We start from the raw sequence: 19,557 nt of genomic DNA on the forward strand, positions 1-19,557 counted from the left end.
TTCTTGATTTTATATACCTTTTTATTCTGGCTGTAATTTAATGGAAATTTATTTTCTTTTTTAGTAAATAGCATTAAAAAGTTGAAATGTAAACTATAGATATGCTAATAAAATAAATAAAAAGAATAATAATAAAAATTATACAAAAAAGAAATTGACTAATAGAAAATGCCAGCGCAAAGAGGACTGACCCTCGATATGTGGCCAGCATAGACCTGATTCTTGCTTTCGACAAGGAAGATAGAATCAGGCTCTGGGAAAAATTACAGAAATGACCTTTTCTGGACACCTTTCAGACATCTTGATTCATATCTACAGCAAAGCTCAGGTTAAAGTCAGATTAAACGGGAAGGGTGAAGTAACCAAGGCCATTTAGACTGAGCGAGGATTGAGGCAGTGGTGCATTTTGGCCCCCTGCCTCTTTAATTCATATGTCTCGGATCTGGGGGAGTTCTTGGAAACTGCATTTTTTGTACCTCAAAGCATAGCTAGCAAATGTTGTTTTTGGCTGGCTTACGCAGATGATTTGTTATTAATTGACATGAACCCAATAGGTCTGAAGAGACTTCTAGCCAGAATCGAGGAGTATATAAAATTGAATAGGTTGGTGGCAAATCCAACTAAGTCTAATATTCTATGCTATAATGGCAACAAAACTAACCCAACACGTTTCAAATGGTGAATGGGTATGAGTATATTGTCCTTCATAACCACAGTTAAGTATTTGGAATTTATGCTGGTCAGACCTAAGGAGTGAAGCACTCTAAAGTTATCTTTGTGGGAAAATGGCAAATAGTTGGCCGGGCAGATGTGTTGCATTTGTAAGAAATACTCTTGCTTTGCGTTATGTCCTTTGATCTCATATTATACCTCGAAGGTAATGGCTGCTATTCTGTACGGTTCCGAAATCTTTTTTGTATATGAGAGGTTGGAGCTTGACAGATTGGAGGTCATTATTTGGTGGAAGTCTTTAACTTGACCTTATTGTGTTCCAGTGATAATCTTGCAATATGTGCTAGGGTTGAATTCAATATCTAGTATTGTCCAATAGAACATGTAATGGTTGTGCAGAAAGCTTGTTATAGTTTATGCGCAAACACTTTATTCATTGGTAGGGGATCAAATGGAGAGTGCACAAACAGGACCTTTTGTCAATTTTAAAAATAGATGTAGTTGTATCCTAGAAAGTAACAAGATGATTTTGGAGATTATTTTGGACAACCCAAGTTATGTGAAAAGAATGTTTTTGGACCTAGACTGGATCCGTACTTGTCACAAGAGAAGTAGATATAAGCTGTACTCAGGATAAGGATCACTGAATAAAACAAGAGGAACATTATCAAACTATTTGTTGAAATGGCCAGACAATAGAATCTGGAAAGCCTTCATGAGAGTTTGAGTGAATCTCCTTCATACGATGGACATACTTTACATTAGAGGGCAGTGTCACAGTGCTATGTATCGTTTTTGTAATCAATCAATGGAAACACTCAAATATTTGATGATTGCTTGTCCATCTTTATAAACGAAAAGGGAAGAATTGGCTAGCATATATGTTCATGATTTATCACTTTTAAACCATGATTCTTTTTGGTATTATATTTTAAGGGGTCAACCCACATCATTATTAATCAGAGTAATAAAAGTTTTTTCAAAATCTGGAAATTGCTGAAAGTGGATTTTATGCATTTTTGATGGAGTATGGAAGGTTTTCTGAATGACTGTTAGAGGTACATTAGAGGGATTTATAATGTTTTATTTTCTCTGTTATCTCTTTCTATTTTTCTTTTATGATGACATGTGACTATGGTGGACATGTGTGTATAAGGTTTGAAATAAACCAAGTACAATAAAAAAAAGGTGAGCTTAATATGAGCGCTTTTGTCAGAAAGCTCTTATCTGAGACAGCAAAGAATGATGATACGCTAATGGACATTGGTCTAGAGCTAGAGGTCCAGAGAGCCCCTAGGAATCCTGTGAAGATAAGAGACCATGCAGAATGTTAGTTAATCTATCTGGCTACTCCTCCAGGATAAGGATGTCTGAATATACAAGAAAATAGACAATCGTCCAAGACTACTCCTTTTCTTACCAGGCCCAATTTATGCCCCAGACAAAAAATAGATACGTGCATTTTCACAAGAGTAGTTTTGTTAAGAGAAGTTACCTGCAGGACCTCACACACGGTTTACAACGGTAGTGGATATTTCACTTTGTTTACATTGGATTGGATTTTCCTACGAACATTTGAGGGAAAAAAAACGTTCAAAGACTCTAAGGCTCCTCCCCCGCCTCCCTGCATCCTATTTACTGCTGGTGAACGCGCCTTTTTCGTGCACGCATTTTCACAAGAGCAGTTTTGTTAAGAGTAGTTACCTGCAGGACCTCACACATGGTTTACAACGGTACGATCCTTATCTAACTGGAGCAGTTTTTACGGGGCTTCTTTGTTAAGAGCAGTTACCTGCAATTTCTGTGGGTAAGGCGGGAGAGCGGGGCCGACATATTATTACTTAAATAAGCACTGTATAAGCTGCTGTCTGTGGCTGTCTCTTTTCTGTGCTGTCTTTGGAACTTAGATTAACATCTGGATCATGCTTTTGCCTGTTTCCCTGGAACTTTGAAGTGCTTTCTGAGAATTACTTCTAAGTGTGCAGGCACCACCTCCCCTACCCAGAATTCTATATCTAGCCCGTGCAAGTGCTTTTTTTGGGCTGGTTTGGCGGTTGGTGACAAGAGTATATTATATCATTCTATTACTCGCGGTTGAATTGTGAGTTGCTATTAATAATCAATCAAGTTATATTTTATTTATTTATTTTGTTTGTTTTACTGCATTGTTGTGTGTGAACTAACTTTTAATTTTCAGCTAACACTAAGTTTGTGATTTTTTAAAATTTAGTTGTAAAAGGCTTATTGCCTACTACTCATTGAGCGTTTCTTCCTATCAGTTATACCCTAAAAACTGGAATGCCCGGAAACAAGGATAGGCTCGCCATTACAGAGACTACTACTCCAAACCACAAAGCCGTATCTACTGAAGCGTCTGCGAAAAAGATGGCAGCTAGGTTTCTTCGTTGAACAAACTCAACGGGAGCAGACATACGTTTGTTCTGCAATCCCGTGGTACATTGTATGAACCAAGTCCGCCCACCACAAGTTAAATGTTTTCCACACAGTTTGAATAAACAGGAGCTTTCAACCATGTATGTTAATGTGGAAACTACTAACAAAGATTCTGCTTTATGTATTGATCCGGCCATACCAGGTGCTGAAATGGGAATTTCAGACACAACAATTGTTACAGTTTTTAACCAATGTAATCCTTCATCAAAGTTGCTAACTGCAAAAGATACCTCGGCTCCATGCGCATCATTTAACCCATTGACTTTGATGCCTAAATTAAATCCATCGTGTTCTGTTGTTACCGAGGCCAACTATAAGCCATTCACTGTAGCTGCTCAGCTCAGGTTGAGGGAAGAATATCATGCACTAAGAACAATAGGCCAAATAGATGATGAGGCATTAGACCTCATGGATACAAGCAACAATTCTCATGAAGCATCTAATGAGGGTCAATTCATACACTCGAATTCGGGTGATTTAATGCAAATAGGGGAAGTATCCCCCATTAAGGCTCTGTCTGAAGTATCTATTTTGTCAGCTAGAAATGAAGGCATTTCTCTGAATGACTCTGTTACAGATAATTTCAAAACTCAGTCCCGATACTCTTTTAGTCCATCTCTGCCTCATGTGTCTCAATCAGTGTCACAACAGTCTTCGTTTATTTTACCAACTCCTCGTAATATTAACCCATTGCGGAACATCGCAAATTCTGTACCCAACTCAATAAATGTAAATTCAAATATTCAAGTGGACTCTAGAGCTTCGGAATGTATAATTCCAAACAATAGTGATAGTTTAAATCACACTCTAACAGCCATGAATACCGCCTTGTTCACTCTGGCTAGACTTTATGAAATGATGGACCAAAAACTAAATAATCAAACGGTCATTTTGAACCAACTATCCGAGGCAAAGTCTCAAATACATGATCAGAATAGAAAGAATGCCTCCTCGGACATGTATGAAATATTCAGGCATTGTGCACAAGCTAATGCAGAAACGCAACCCAATGATCAGAAGTCCCGGCATAATGTAAGGACTCAAACATTTGAAGTCCAAAAAACATCTACAGTTGTTCAGGTAAACGTCTTAGCAGAATCTGATGTGAACTCTACTCCTCTATCACAAGACAATATCATATCTCACAAAACTTCCTTAGCTGTGAACAGTGTGACAAATACTAAAGAACATTCTCAATCTACAAATGAACAGATAAAGTCAGTGAGAGATCCCAGTTTTGGCATATTTTCAATAAAAAATAAAAAAGAGACAAAGACAATTTCGGACACTAAGAAAAAGGATCTGCCGATCAAAGGCAGATGTGCAAACAATGTAATTTCCCTCTATAAAAGAGCTAAATTAAGAGCCAAGATGAGGCGATTTATTAATATGTTACCAGAATCACAAGAAAAAAAACAACAGCTTTATTACATCCAGCTACTGAATCCAAAGATTCCTCTCTAATAGTGACCAGTGTTCCCTCATTGACAAGGCTAAATTTGTTGAAGTATAAACCCCTAGATGATCTGATTATAGCATCTAGGCAATTAAAAGATATTGATGAGAGCTCATAACCATTGACAACTGCTTCTCAAGTAGAGCCAGTTGCTGCTGGGAGACTGATTAACCAAAAATTGCCAAGAAGCACTGAAATAACTGACTGTGAGATCTGTGAGGAAATAAGAAAATCAGTAGCTGAATATATTCAAAGTGGTCAGAATAAATCTCAAGATCTCACATGTTTTGATATGTTCAAGATGGCTGCCCCTTCCTAACAACCAACATTGGTTGGTTCAAATAGGCCTTCTACTGGTAGCAAACCCCGAGATGATCTGATTATAGACTTGAGGCAATTAAAAGATATTGATGAGAACTCACAACCAGCGACGACTGCTTCTCAGGTAGAGCCAGTTGCTGCTGTGGGGCTGATTAACCAAAAATTGCCAAGAAGCACTGAAATAACTGACTGTGAGATCTGTGAGGAAATAAGAAAATCAGTAGCTGAATATATTCAAAGTGGTCAGAATAAATCTCAAGATCTCTCATGTTTTGATATGTCCAAGATGGCTGTCCCTTCCTATGAACCAACATTGGTAGGTCCGAATAGGAATTCTACTGCTAACATATGGCCTAGGCAGTCTATATCCCATCAACGAGACTTGACACCAGAAAAACTGATGTCTGCTCCATGGAACACTACTAATCGCAATAAATTGCAATCGAATAGGCAACAACACTTCAAAAGATTGTCATCAGTTGATATTAAGATGTCGTGGTAATCCCTATCCTAAATTTGACCTTAATCGAACAAGCATCTTGAATATATGCCGAGACATTCCTCAATTGGCAAATATAAGATCTAATGATATAGATGCAGTGGAATTCTTGGAGGAGGATAATCTTTCTAATGTATGTTTGTATATTCATTCTGGTGCTGTGGCCAGCATCTTATGGGAGGAAAAAATGTCCTTACATGAATTGGGTGTTACAGTGCTTCAAGTGCAGCAAGTTGCGACTAATGTTGAGAATCAAAAGCATCAAAAAAGACCATTGAAAATCTATGGCTTAGGGAAACAGAACAAAAAGCATAACCATCCTTAGTGGAAGATTCCATTCATCTGATCTCCTGGAACACTTGAGGATTTAAACACTTTATCAATACAAGTGGGTCTGACCTGAATCAATGTGATGTAGTGGTGTTACACGAGACCTGGCTGGTTGATGCTCCTATCTGGGATGGATATGCTGTGGTGGTTACTCCTGCTATGGTACAGCCTAGAGGCCGTCCAATGACCGGATTACTCATCGCAACAAGAGTTTCCAAAGGTTTTAAAATCCAAGCCTATTCTTCCCCACCTCCATTCATTCAGATAGTCAAAATTGAAATAAATGTTTACACCTTGTTTATAGTAAATATTAATTGGGGTAGGGCCCATTTACACTCTGAAGCCTTCTTTGAGCATGTGTCTCTTGATCTTGACTCTTTACTGTTGAAAGAACCTATAGATGCTAAACTAATTGCTGGGTACCTGAATTTTCATCTCCTTCCAGTGGGCAACTCACTGTATAAAGAAGAAGAGATGATATGGGCTCAGTTAATGCAAGAGCGTTATTATGCAATGCTCAACGGAGCCATCAATGGTGATATTCCTGCTAATCATACGTGGCATAATGAATCATCAAGAACAATTACTTATTATATATATACTAATGTGAATCTTCTAAACATATTTGATTCATTAACAGTCTTAGCGATCATAACCAATTATGTCTGAAATGGTCATGGAAAATGTCCAATGTGGAAACACAGGGAAATAAATATGAAAGATGCGTGATGGCAAATAATGGCAGGAACCGTATTAGATGGACTGATTCGACCTTGTTGGAATTTAATGATCTTCTCTTAGCCCAAAGTGGCATTTGTTATTCGAAAACAATTTTAAGGTTTGCTCCAACTCATTCACACTTTCAAAAATATACTTTTAAAACATACACATGTATTTGATCGTACTGTTAAAGATAGGAAAACAACTCTAAGATGATCCATTCAGAGTCTCTCTCATCTTCAGTTATTAGAAAGACAGAGAGAAATTAAGCATTTGAAATTGGTATATAAGAACTGGCATCGAGGGAGGAGAGCTTTACAATACCAGCAGGATAGCGAACATATGCTCAAGAACATGGCCTCCAAATCGACATCTAAGATATGGTTATTATTAAATGAAGCTACTTACAAAACACAAGCAGCTGTTCAGATCCACTCAATATCAGAACACGCTTGGTATGAGCATTTTAATAAAATCTACATCTCTCCTTTTTTGCATTTCTCTATGGATATACCTAAACTGAATTGGAACCACCTAATTCCCTTCGATGAAGAAGATATAATATACTTCATATCTAAACTAAGTACTTCCAGAGCTGCAGGGCCCGATGGCTTAGATAACAGTACGATCAAAGGAAATCCTCTACTATGGGCTTCTATCCTGAATACTATCATCAGGGATGTAATGATGAGAGGAACCCTGTCTGAATCCTGGAAGAAATCAATACTAGTCCCCTTATTTAACAAAAGGGGACAGATTAGATCTGGTTTCTTAAAGACCCATAGCCCTCTTGGATTGTCCAGGCAAGATCTTTGCACGCATAATATTGCGTGAGTTTAATCAATGGCTAATTAAGACTAATCTTCGGGACCCTTACCAAACTGGTTTTATTCCGGGGCTTGGGACAGGTATAAACGTACTTACCCTAAACTCCATCATCTCACAAAATTGTCAGAAAAAACAACCCTTGTTCATAGCTTTCGTGGACTTCAAAACAGCTTTCGTTTCTGTATCGAGAGAATTGTTGTTTATGAAGCTAATGAATCAGGGATGTCTTTGGAACATCCTAAAATGGCTAATGGAATTTCATACAGACACGTTTATTCAAATCAGACTGAGTCAGGATGGCACGTTATCATGCCCCATGCGTACTTCAAGAGGGCTGAAGCAGGGTTGTATCCTTGCTTCAGCTCTCTTCAACTTTTTTATATCCGAGGTGGGTGTGGAACTGGAGGATTGTGTTTGTGATTCACCGAAACTGGGTAGTCATGTTATAAAATACCTATTGTATGCGGATGACCTTATCCTCATATCGAAAACTCCTAGTGGGCTACGCAATATGCTGTTGGCATTAGACAAATATGCCTGTAATAACATGATGATGATTAATACTAAAAAAACTCAAATAATCCAATTCGGAAATGTTAAACAACAAGCAGTTAAAAACTGCTGGAAATTGAATAACACAAATCTACAGTCTGTTTCACACTACATATATTTGGGTGTGAATATGAATAATCATCAGGCAGATTTACCCTATGATACAAGTATTTCAATAATTAGGCATGAACTGGGACTAATCTCAGTCCACGCTCATTATATGTGGAAGGTATGTTCCCTGTATCGGAAATGCCTGGATGAAAACAATAATAATGGTTTACTTTGAATCTTAGCAAATTATGTGAATTTGTCAACAAACACCTTTATTAGTACTTGGAAAAGTAAAGCATTGGAACAAATGCAAGGTGCAGATATTTCCTCAGAACGACTCCTTAATAACCCCACAAGAGCAAAAATTAAATTTTGGGAATCGGATTGGATTGCTACTCGTAAACAATATATGATCCATCGCGAATTTGTAAAAAATCCCTTTACAACTAAATGTTATGGTACAATGACTCCATACTTATTGAAATCTCCTAATCGTTATCATTCAGTTGGTCTTCTGCGTTTTAGATTGAATCTATGGCGAACAAGAGAGATTCTGGTTCGATGGTATCCCCTCAAGTACCAAAAGACTGTTTGTAGATACTGTCAGCAAACTACTAAAACCTTGTTGCAGTTTCTAACACAATGTCCAACATTGTTGGCGAGCAGAATCAAATATTTTGAAAAACATCTGAAAGATTATTGTGTCATAGATGATCAAATGTTATGGTCCTTTTTATTTCATGTAAAGACAAACAGTCTTGGCTTTGCGATTGTGAACATTTTGGAATTGCTAGAATTAAATGAGGCTGGCTAAGTCATTTAGTCAATGGAATCTTGTATAACTGAAGACGAAAACTAACTTTTGTAATCATTGCAGTTTAGTACGTTTTTTAATTTTCATTTTAAGGTTGTCTTCCTTGATTGTTGTGATATGTAAATAATGCTTTTTTTGCAGCAAGGTTGCAGCAATTCCGACATGCGCAGTGCAAACAAAACGGCCTGTCTGGAAATTGCCATCAGGAACCCTGGGCACTCCCGTTTGAACAGTGTGCATACCATCTTGCCAGTGGTGTGATTTTAGATGCTGGATTGATGACATTCTCAGCCTCTGCCATCATGGCCTGTAAAAGGTCATCAGGGAAGAGGGCACCAGTGCTCTTCTTCCTTGGAACAATGGATGGGGTGAGCTGTCCATGCTACCATGGGGAGAAACTGTGCCAATGAGTTTCAAGGGGAAAGGGAGTCACTGGGCTGGTAATGTCCAGTAGATAGGTTTGCTGTGGGTGAAGCTGATGCGGGCAGTACTGTCAATGGAATAGGCATTATGAGGTTGGCCATGAAGGGTGTCACAAGGAGGGCAACGGTCGGGTCGGGTGGGTAAGGGTCTTTTGAGGGACGCAGGGTACTTGGATGGTTGGTAAAGGAGTGGATAGCAGCAGTCCCAAGATGGCTGGCAGTGCTGATTCTAGAGCGCTGGGCTGCTGCAGCTCAGTCCATGGAATGCCAGGGTCATTGTCATGGTATTTTCAGGCTGAGGCTCCTCCTAGGCAATATATTGAAAGTCTACTGTTCTCACCCTTGCATGTTCCTTTTGCACTGTCCTCCTGAGCAGGTAAACATTGTTCCTTAAGAGGTGCAAATACCACTTCTGGATGCACAATTCAGAGTAAATCAACTACATCCAGGAGTGAAGCGTGCATGGACAGCTTCAGAGCTGAAAGTGTTTGGTGGCCCTAGAAAGTCCTCCATGATATGCCTGCCATTCTTGAAATGGTTGTGCATCAATTAAATTGAAAATGGCAGTAGCATCATGACCATCAGAGTGCCAGTTGAAGAAAACACATTTCAAAGAGGACATTGTGTAAGAGTACTAGAACACACATCCAGCTTAGATTTGTTAATTGCCACTGAAAACGTGTCCAAAACCACTCCCTTCCTATGGCCCTCAACACGGACAGTGCGCATTGCATTGCATTGCATTGCATTGTCCATTGTCTGAATGGGGAGGGATGAAGCAAAGCTTCTCTGCTGCAGTATCTTCAGTTTCCATATTGTGAGAGAAATGCGCTGTCACCAGTAGCTGATTCTGTGCAGATTGTCCGGGGGCACCACTGTTCTAAAAGTATAGGATATTAAAGCAGGTGAACAACCCAATGACGAGTGAAAATTTGACCAGCAAAATAAAAACATCGAAATGAACAGCCAATTTATCATTAAACTACTTCGTTTTAAGCAAAAGATGATTGGTAGCTGCATCTGCAGCCAACACATAAGAATATGGCACCATTTATAAAAAGGGAAGGCAATTATTCTGAGCTTAACAAGATTCACAGAAATGCCCTGTAAACCATCACCATGCCTGGGACATAGAAGTGCCAGGATGCCACACCTGAACCTTTTTAATATCTGAGACAGAAAAGGAACCCACCGTATTTATTGAACTACCCTAAATCCTTATCTTTTTGATATTATCAAGTTTTTATTTTATTTTTATATTCTTTATCTGTTATTTTATGTATATATTCTTTATATGTGTGGCTTTCTGCTACTTCATGCCCTTGGCCTAAATTCCTAAATGTGACTTCAGAAATGTATCCTGCTAGACTTTTTATGCTAGTCTACCTTCTCCAATGGGTGCACGACCTTTGCCTCTGCTCTATCAGAAGGACGTCTTTCTATTCTAACAAATCGTGCCCCTGCTCGACTGGACGGACCTATGTGAAAATGCTGTCGCTTAAAAAAGGCTGGTGGCAGCATTACCATTTTACTTGTTTTATTTTTCCAAAGGGTATAACCTACATGGCCCTCCTTGGCCATGCACCCCACATAACCTACATCCTTTGCCCTTCAACCCTATTTATGGAGGGGGGACAGGAATGCAGCTGTAATGCCGGCAGCATCACCTGCAACAGAATGTGACAGGCCTCCTGCTCCCTGGTACACCTCTGGTCTTTATGAGGAGGGATACGATTTTTGGTAGGGGGAACATACTCAACGCAAATCCACTTCCCATCGGGACATAAAGTCTGGTCTGCGGGGGGTTAATAGGTCTGCTCTCAGAAGTTTATATAGTCTCGAAATGCCCCCTCTGCTCAAACCCTCCCAAATTGTTAGGTCAAGCGGACTTAAAGCGTGCGTGGCTTTGCATTTGGTCTCGGGGTGTGTAATCCAGTGCTGCAGCTGGAGGTAGGGGAACCTGTCCATCTCCGATAGATGGAATTCTCTCTTGAATTCCTCAAACGTGCGAGGCAGACCCCTCACTAATTCCAATTCCCAAATGCCCCTGGGGGCATACCCGGTGTGAAGGAAGGATTGCCAAAAACTGGGGAGAGTGAACCCGTGCGTCTTGGTATTTTCTTCCCTTTTAGTGCTTCGTCCCAAACCTTCAGAGTGACCTTAGTTGTGGTAAGAAGAAGTGGCCATTGTTTCCGTAGCATGTGCGGGATGAAAGGTAAGAAGAGGAGACGGAGCGAGCATTGTGATTGCTCTATCTCCATCCATTTCCGAGGTGGCGCATGAATGTCCATAACATTAAGTGTGTGAGTTGCGCAGCCTCATTGTATCTCTGAAAATTTGGGACCCCAAGGCCACCGAGGCGCGCGCCACCGATCATAACTTTCCTTGGTATTCTAGCTTTTTAGCCAGATAAATCCCATTAAATCCCATTAAGAATATCTCCTGTTTTGCCCATCTGTCTAAGTCTTTCTCAAACTGCTGGAAGAGAAGGGGGAAATTGGCCGCATAGAGAACCGCTGGCGAAGCTGTGAGGCGGACCCCTAAGTATTCAATCGAGCTAGAGTGCCAATGAATCAGGCATATGGGTCGGAGGTCAGAAATGTCTTGCGGAGTCAACCCCAGCCCCAGGGCTACTGACTAACCATAGTTTTGTCATGGTCCCTACCCCAAGCCCTCATAGGCAAGTTAGTCTTCCCCTGGGAGCCAAGTTAGGGTCTCCTATTATGGCCTCAAAGGCCTTGCCACCTTGCCAAAGACTCTCCTGGAGTCAGTCCTGGCGCCTCTGGTGCCAAGGCTCATTCTTAATGTGAAGGTAATATGGGGGCCTGGATTTCGTAATGGGCTGGTCCAACATGGAGGCTCCCACATAGCTCAGTTCCCAGAACTGATCCATATGGTCAAGTGTTTTGGGTGTGGTCGGGCCTTGGAGTTCCTGGGGCTATATAAGCCACGCCCAAACAGAGGAACACGCTTCGCATTACTCTGTGGTTAGCAGCGTGACGCTCACCCTGTCCAGCTCTGCCTCCTGAATTCCTTACCTGCTGAATCCTGGAATTGCGCACCCTGAAAGTACAAGAACATCATTACTACAGCACTTACCTGTGATTAGCATCCTGTCTTCGGTCCATCTATTACCCAGTCCAGAGAACTCCAGCATGTAGGCGCTGCATCCATCTCCGGAAAACCAGCATCTAGGCGCCGCATCCTCCTCCGGAGCACCGCAACCTGGAAAGGAGAGAGAGAAAGAACAGCATTAGTGAGCTACAAATCATTTCTGTTAAGGAAGCACAAGACGCTTACCTGATTTGAACGTCTCGTGGTCGGCATCCATTCTAGAACATCACAGCGACCTGCAAGCAAGACAAGAAACACAGGTTAGCACAAAAAAGGCAGATGACCGCCGTGCACCGCACATTACTTTCGGAATAACGCTGGTCAACGCGCATCGCTCACCAATTCATGCTCCAAGCCGATCCGCATGGCAATGCCAAAATCACTTTCCACACCTAGAGGAAAGAAAAACAGAGACATTAGCAAATGAATAAAGAGGAAGAAAGTGAAGAGGGAAAATCGAGATCAAACCCATGCCCCCTCGCCCCAGGTGCATATACAGAAGAACAGCAGGAAGAACAAGGAGCGCACTTATCATTTGAACCAGGCCCCAGCGCACCCATGGGTGACAAACATGCTGAAAGACACCCAGTCCACCAACATTGCAACTTCCATTCTACATTAGAATCAATGCAGCAATACCATAATATACAAAACACAAGAACCCCTGTTTAAAGGTTGCAGATGCCTATAGTAATTAACATGAACTAATTGCACAGTGTAAAGCCATGTTTCAGGAAAATTACAGCCAAGTTCATTTTGCCTCACTGAACACCAGCCGTGCTGCCTTCATCAATACTCCTCGCAAACCCAGGAGCAGCGAAGGTCGCAGAGTGAGAGAAGATTGCTTTCTGCAGACAAACATTTTTTAATTCTCCACGAATGCGACTAAGGCACGGCAAAGCACCAAAGCCCAGTGTGTTTTTTTTCTTTTCTTTCTATGGGAACGAAAGAAATTTTCGCAAGACTTGCACACCATTTGAAACATAATTGTAACAAGAATGGCTCAGTCCTAGCCAATGAACACTGAGAGCCCAGGGACGAAAAGCCTGTTTCAGCTAAAAACTGATGGGAACAGATTCATACTGCAACAAGTTAGAATTAGGTAATGGTGGGTGGCACAGCTAAACCAACCCACTGACGCAAAACTCTAATGTCCAATTATCAGGCTCTCTATAAGGGCTACATGGGGAACCTATTACTCAGAAACCAATAGCAGGTTTCTGGGAGCTGTTCCAATTCTGTGATGTCAGCCTGCAGTGTGTTACAAAGCTGGCTTGCAAGCCAGCCCCGGGGAGACGGCGCCTGGACTTTCGATGTGCACGAAGCTCTGCGTATTTGTTTTTTCTTTTTTTGCTGCCCAGTAATAAACGCATGTGGCTGCCTGCTTGGGTCTCTGTTGCATTCCTGTGGGCCATATGGGAGGTATTGGGGTCTCCCATAGCTGCTGGCCCCCCACAGCCCTGGTGGGGGTCCAGCTTCTCCCCAATAAAAGAAAGAAGAGAGACTGAAATATCAAAACTGTGAAGAAGCAACCTACCTTAACAAAGTTGGAGTCACAGCAGGACTGGACTCGCACAGGTCTCGCACCAGTGAAGTAACTCGGTCGCAACACGCCCGCTCCATCTACGTGCCCCTGCATTGAGAAGCAGGACGGAGAGCGCATCGTACAAAAAATCAAGGTGAGGACAGGTCTGAGGGAAGGTTTGGTTTCAAGGGAGGCGGGGGGTTAAGAAGCAAGGAACAATTAAGTTTGAACCCAGCATTCCTGTATTGCAGGCCCAACTCTCTGAAGCATTACCAAGGGAAGAGGTTCGAGAGGGAGTGAAGGGTCCAGCCAGACTGAGTGGCGTCCCTGTGGATACCAGGTGAGCGTTACAAGTTTATCTTGAAGCCTGCCACGTTACCGAAAGTCCTAAGTTCCTGGAAGTCCGCCTTGAGGGATGGCTGGACGTCAGAGATGGTGAGAAGCATGTCATCAGCATAGAGGGAGACTTTGTGTAAGGTGTCTTGGGTCTGTACCCCTCTAATCAGGTTGTTACATCGAATATGTTGGGCTAGTGGTTCCATAACCAGGGCGAACAAAAGGGGGGAGATGGGGCAGACCTGTCGCGTGCCACACGTCAGGGGGATTGGGGCTGAGCGCATCTGGTTGATTTGCAGCAGAGTGTTTGGGGAGGAGTAGTTAGCCGTGATCATACTTCTAATTTGGGGACCAAAGTTAAACGCTTCTAGTATCAGGCGTAAAAAGGACCTTGTCAAAAGCTTTAGTAGCGTCTTATGCAAATAGGGCAATTTTCCCCTTTCCCCTCGTGGTAGATTCAATAAGGTTCGGAGCACTTCTTATATTGTCCCCGGTCTTCCTTCCGGTGATAAACCCTGTCTGGTCGGCGTCAATTAATGAAGTGAGCAGGGGTGCTAGACGATTTGCCAGTACTTTTGAATAGATGTTGGTGTCAATATTTAAGAGCGATATCGGCCTGTAGGATGCACACTACTATGTCACACGGGACAGGATCGGGAGGGTGGGGAACCACCCTCACTACCCCGCTGCAGCATATATATAAAACACTGTCACCCCATAGGGAGAAACTGATCAAATACAGCATAGAATGGACACAGGGGACGGACAATAAAATGACGACACCATGGCCGCCTAATGGCAGTTTCGATCCATATACCGAACATTCACTATTAACCCATCTGCATAACACATACAAGGGGAAGAAGTTGACACACCACGTGGAGGTGTTTAACTTATGGAGGATGTTCCAAGGGTCCCGACCAGGACCGAACGGAATGTTCACTATGGGGGAAACAACGGAAGCGAAGATTAAGGAGGAAGGAGAGAATGGGGAAAAAGAGAGTGAAGGCACACAGAACACGGGGAACGGACAAGAGGGAGGAGAAAAGAGCAACAACTTAAACGAAAAGGAAATAAAAAAGGAACAGAGCGACAATATGCCCCTAGCAAAGGTAGTGAAAACGGAGGGAGGGGGGTTGTATCCTTTAGGAGAACTAGGAGAAATAGTAAGAGAACAATTAAGGGTCGCTGAGGGGTACTCGAACCCGGCATACAGCCCGCCACCATATACAGCTACAGGTGGCCACACGGGAAGGGAGCGGACTAGTACGACGGGATCAGCTCATAGGAAGACGCCCGCAGGGGAGGGGAGGATTGGCGAAGAGCAGATCGCGAAAATAGGACATGATGAGTGGGTAGCTGCGCAGGTACTATTTAAATTACGAGGTTCATTAACAGGAGAAGAGAAGGGGGTAGTAAGGAAAATGGACGAGGATAATACCAGGAAGAGTGAAATGAAAGGGGGAGAGGGGAAAAGAAAGGAGGAAGAGCTGTTACGACAAAAGGAAGAGATTTTGGAGGAACGATTAGCAGAATTAAGGGATGAGCAGAATACACTGATCAAGCAGCTCGAGAGGGAGGAAAGAGAGAGAGCACGGGAAAGGAAAGAAAGTAAGAATGAGTTGGAAAAAATGAGGGAACGAACTGAGGAGCAAAAGAGAGAAGCCGAAAGGGTAAAGGCAGTAGCAGAAAGGGTATCCAGAGCAGCACTGCGTGAGAAGGAAAGAGAGGAAGAAGAGAAAGAAAAAGAAATGGAAATATGGAAGAGGAGATTACTATCAGAAACGACGAGGAAATACGAAGAAGGGAGGATGATAGAGGGTATATTAGAGCGGGAAAGAGCGAGATGGGAAAGGAAGAAAGAAGATGAAAGGATATTGGAAAAGATGAGTAGTGAAGTAATGGAGGAATTGAAAAAGAAAACAGAGAAAATTGGTAGAGAAATAGCGGAGAAACATGAAGGGGAAAGAGAAGATAGGAGAGGGGAGAGTGAAGTAAGGAGGTATGTACACAGAGACACAGAAGTAGCAACAACATCAGCACAAAGGGGAGCAATTGGTAAAAAAGAAACGGGAGGAACGGATCTAATAGACTTAAAAACAGTAACGATTAGGGGGAAAAAGACAGATTGGGGGTTGCCATTCCTGAATGACTTTTGTAGTGAGGAAGAAGAAGGAATGGAGAAGGAAGGAAGAAATAGTGAAAGGGAAAGCCTAGATAAATTATACATCACCCGGACAAATAGAGAATCACCATGGGCCTGCAGGAGAAAGGAAGAACTGGAGGGAAGTGAGGGGGAAGAGCAAGGAATGGCGGGATGGCAGACACGTGCAGCTACACCCTCATCATCCCGTCCAACATGCTCCACCACCCCACACTCATTACGTGCAACATGCCCACCTAAACTCGCACCCTTCCCCCACGAACTGACACCCTATGCAGGCAGGCTTAGAGACCTCCCTGGACGCAGGCAGGGAGAACGAATACACACGCCCACATTAAATAAAGGAAATGATGAAAGAAGGGGAAGAGATGGAGGAGAAACAGTTACGAGCAGGGGAAATACGGACGCAATTGACAATATAGAAGACACGGAAGAAGAGGAGGGGTGCACGGACTCGATTTTGTGGAACCCAGGGGGTCAAACAGGACACAACTTAATGCCACTTCTGGAGAGGGGAGGGGTTAGACCACAATACGTCCCTTGGAAGCATGCAGACAAGGAAAATATAAAGTGCAGGCTCCCATCATTAAGTGGAGGTGCGGGAAAATGGATATATGAAATGGAAAAACACACCGCAGGACAGAAACTGGCAGTGGGGGATGTAAAGGGCCTTCTAATATCAACATTGGGGGATGCAGCAGATGACATATGGAAGAGAGCAGGCTTCCCCGGGGTCACAATAACAAACACATCACACGATGGGGCACCATTCGCAAACTGTAGACATGCATTATGGCAAGCGCTGAGGGTACAGTACCCAGACACATCAGACATAGGAGCAATTACCTCACGCAAGATGCGTGAGAACGAAGATCCTGTTGATTATATCCAGGAAATTCAAGAGAAGTGGCGTATGGAAACTAGAGAACAATGGGACAAAACACCAGCAATATTCTATCATATACTAATACAAGGGCTCCCAGAAGCAGTTCAGAAACAACTGAAGAAGGTAGTGGGGATGGAAGCAAAAGCATGGCCAGAAATACAACTGACGATAGTACATCATTGTAGGACATGGAAAGAAAAGATTAAACAAAAGGAAGAGGATAGAAAAGCGGAAGAGGCTAAATTGGTACAGAAAAAACTTACTAAATACACGTTGGAAGGTGCACTAATAACTACACCTGCAACAATGACTCAAAACCCCACACAAGTAGTGGCTGCACAAGATCCCTCCCAAATACAATCATCACAGATTATAGCACAACAGCTGCCACCACCCCAACCATACACGACTAACATGAGAGGAGGATACTCAACGCCAGGACCCGGATATTATAATTACAACAGGGGGAGGGGGGGAATGATGAGGGGGAGGGGATACGGTTATAACACACAACAGCAAGGGGGAGGATTAAGAAATTTCTACCCCTCCGGGCAACCAATATACCAGGACAATTCAGGGAGCTTTCCATGGCAGAACAGGGAACCACCGGTATGTTGGATTTGTGGATTACTAGGGCACATGTCACGCACATGTAGAATGAGACCAGGCACACCATCATGGGGAAGACAGGGACAGCAAGGACCTACAAGGGAACAGCAGGATACCCAACAACAGCAGGCACTGCAACCGGGAAATGTGCAGCAACAACTAGTAACACAACAACAGCCACAGGCATATTCACTACCACAACAACAGGTAGCAATAACACAACAACGTCAAGTGCAGCAAGTACAGCAACCTGCCCAAATTCAAGACCATAACGTAACCGCTACCAATACACAACTACAGCAAACACAACTGGGAAGGGTGACGGTCCTGGGACACAACCCTTACACAGGAAGTGGTCAATCATTATACCCACAATAGGACAGCCCACAGACGACCTTGGTGTGTCCCATCCTGTCGGTAACACCTAATAGTGCGGAGGAACCACGCATAGAGGTAACGATAGGTGACAAAAAATTGTCATTCCTTGTTGACACCGGGGCGACCCGGTCTTGCATAAGGGAAGGTAAATTTAAGATGTCAGGTGAAGCCATGAACATCCAAGGATTCTCTGGGGCTAGGGGGTTGGTTCCCTTTACTGATAACATTCCCTTATCAATAGGGGATTATGATATGTCCGTCCCGCTTTTATATTCTAGGGCCTCACCAGTAAACATACTGGGGAGAGACATAATGAGCAGGTTGAATATGACGATCTCCTTTACGGAGGGCGGCATAATTTGCTCCACTCCAGGAATAAACATGCTCACTGCACGACAAATTATGCAAGCATATTGTGGACAGACAGTGATTAGGGCTGAGCCAGTAGATGGCGAACTATTCCAGTACGGAACAGACATGGCATTCGCATGGATGCCAGGAATAGAAGGAAAGATCTGGAGGAGGCCAACAGCCTATTTGTTTAGACCAGAAACACCAGCCAATGAACCAGAAGGAAAGGTGATTTCAGTGAGCATGGAGAGCATTATAGCAACTGCTGATTATATCGCAGTACATGCCCAAGACAGAGAAGGAAGAGCATGGAGGGCAGTGACAGCCCTAGCTGAGGGATGCAGGCTCACCCAGGTGTCAGACGAAGAGCTCTTTTCAGAAGAAAAGGAAGAAGGTGAAATGGTATTTATGATGAGTGTAGAAATATGGCTAAGAGTGACATACAAACAAGTGGCACAGAAAATTGCAATGGCACTCGAAACACCCACATCCACCCCAGTTCCCTTTTTTGAGGAGGATATGGCAAAAGTCCCAACATCATTATGGACTACTAGTCCCTATGACGTGGGGTGCATAAAGAGTATAGGGGGAGTAAGAATAAAGTTGAAAAAAGGTGCAATACTCCCTAGAGTGAAGCAATACCCACTATCAAAAGAGGCAGACGAAGGCATATATGAAACAATAACGGCCCTTATAAATAATGGCATATTGGTACCATCAGAATCACCATGTAACACAGCTGTATATCCAGTTCGCAAAGCTAAAGGAGGGTCTTGGCGTTTCATCCAGGACCTCAGGCCCTTGAACAACATAGTGGAAGCAGAATACCCCATAGCAGCAAACCCGGCCACAATATTGTGTGGCATTCCAGCAGAGGCATCACGATTTACAGTGATTGACCTCAAAAATGCTTTTTTCTCAATACCCTTGCACCCAGACTCACAAGATCTAACAAGCTTCACGTACAGAAGCACAAAATGGAAACACACCAGATTGCCACAAGGGTACTGCGAGTCACCCTCAATTTTCAACAGAGTAATACAGATGGACTTGGGAAACATTGAAGTGGAAAGCA

This window comes from Ambystoma mexicanum, chromosome 6p, assembly GCF_040938575.1.
Source record: "Ambystoma mexicanum isolate Mex_15411 chromosome 6p, UKY_AmexF1_1, whole genome shotgun sequence".
NCBI lineage: Eukaryota > Metazoa > Chordata > Amphibia > Caudata > Ambystomatidae > Ambystoma > Ambystoma mexicanum.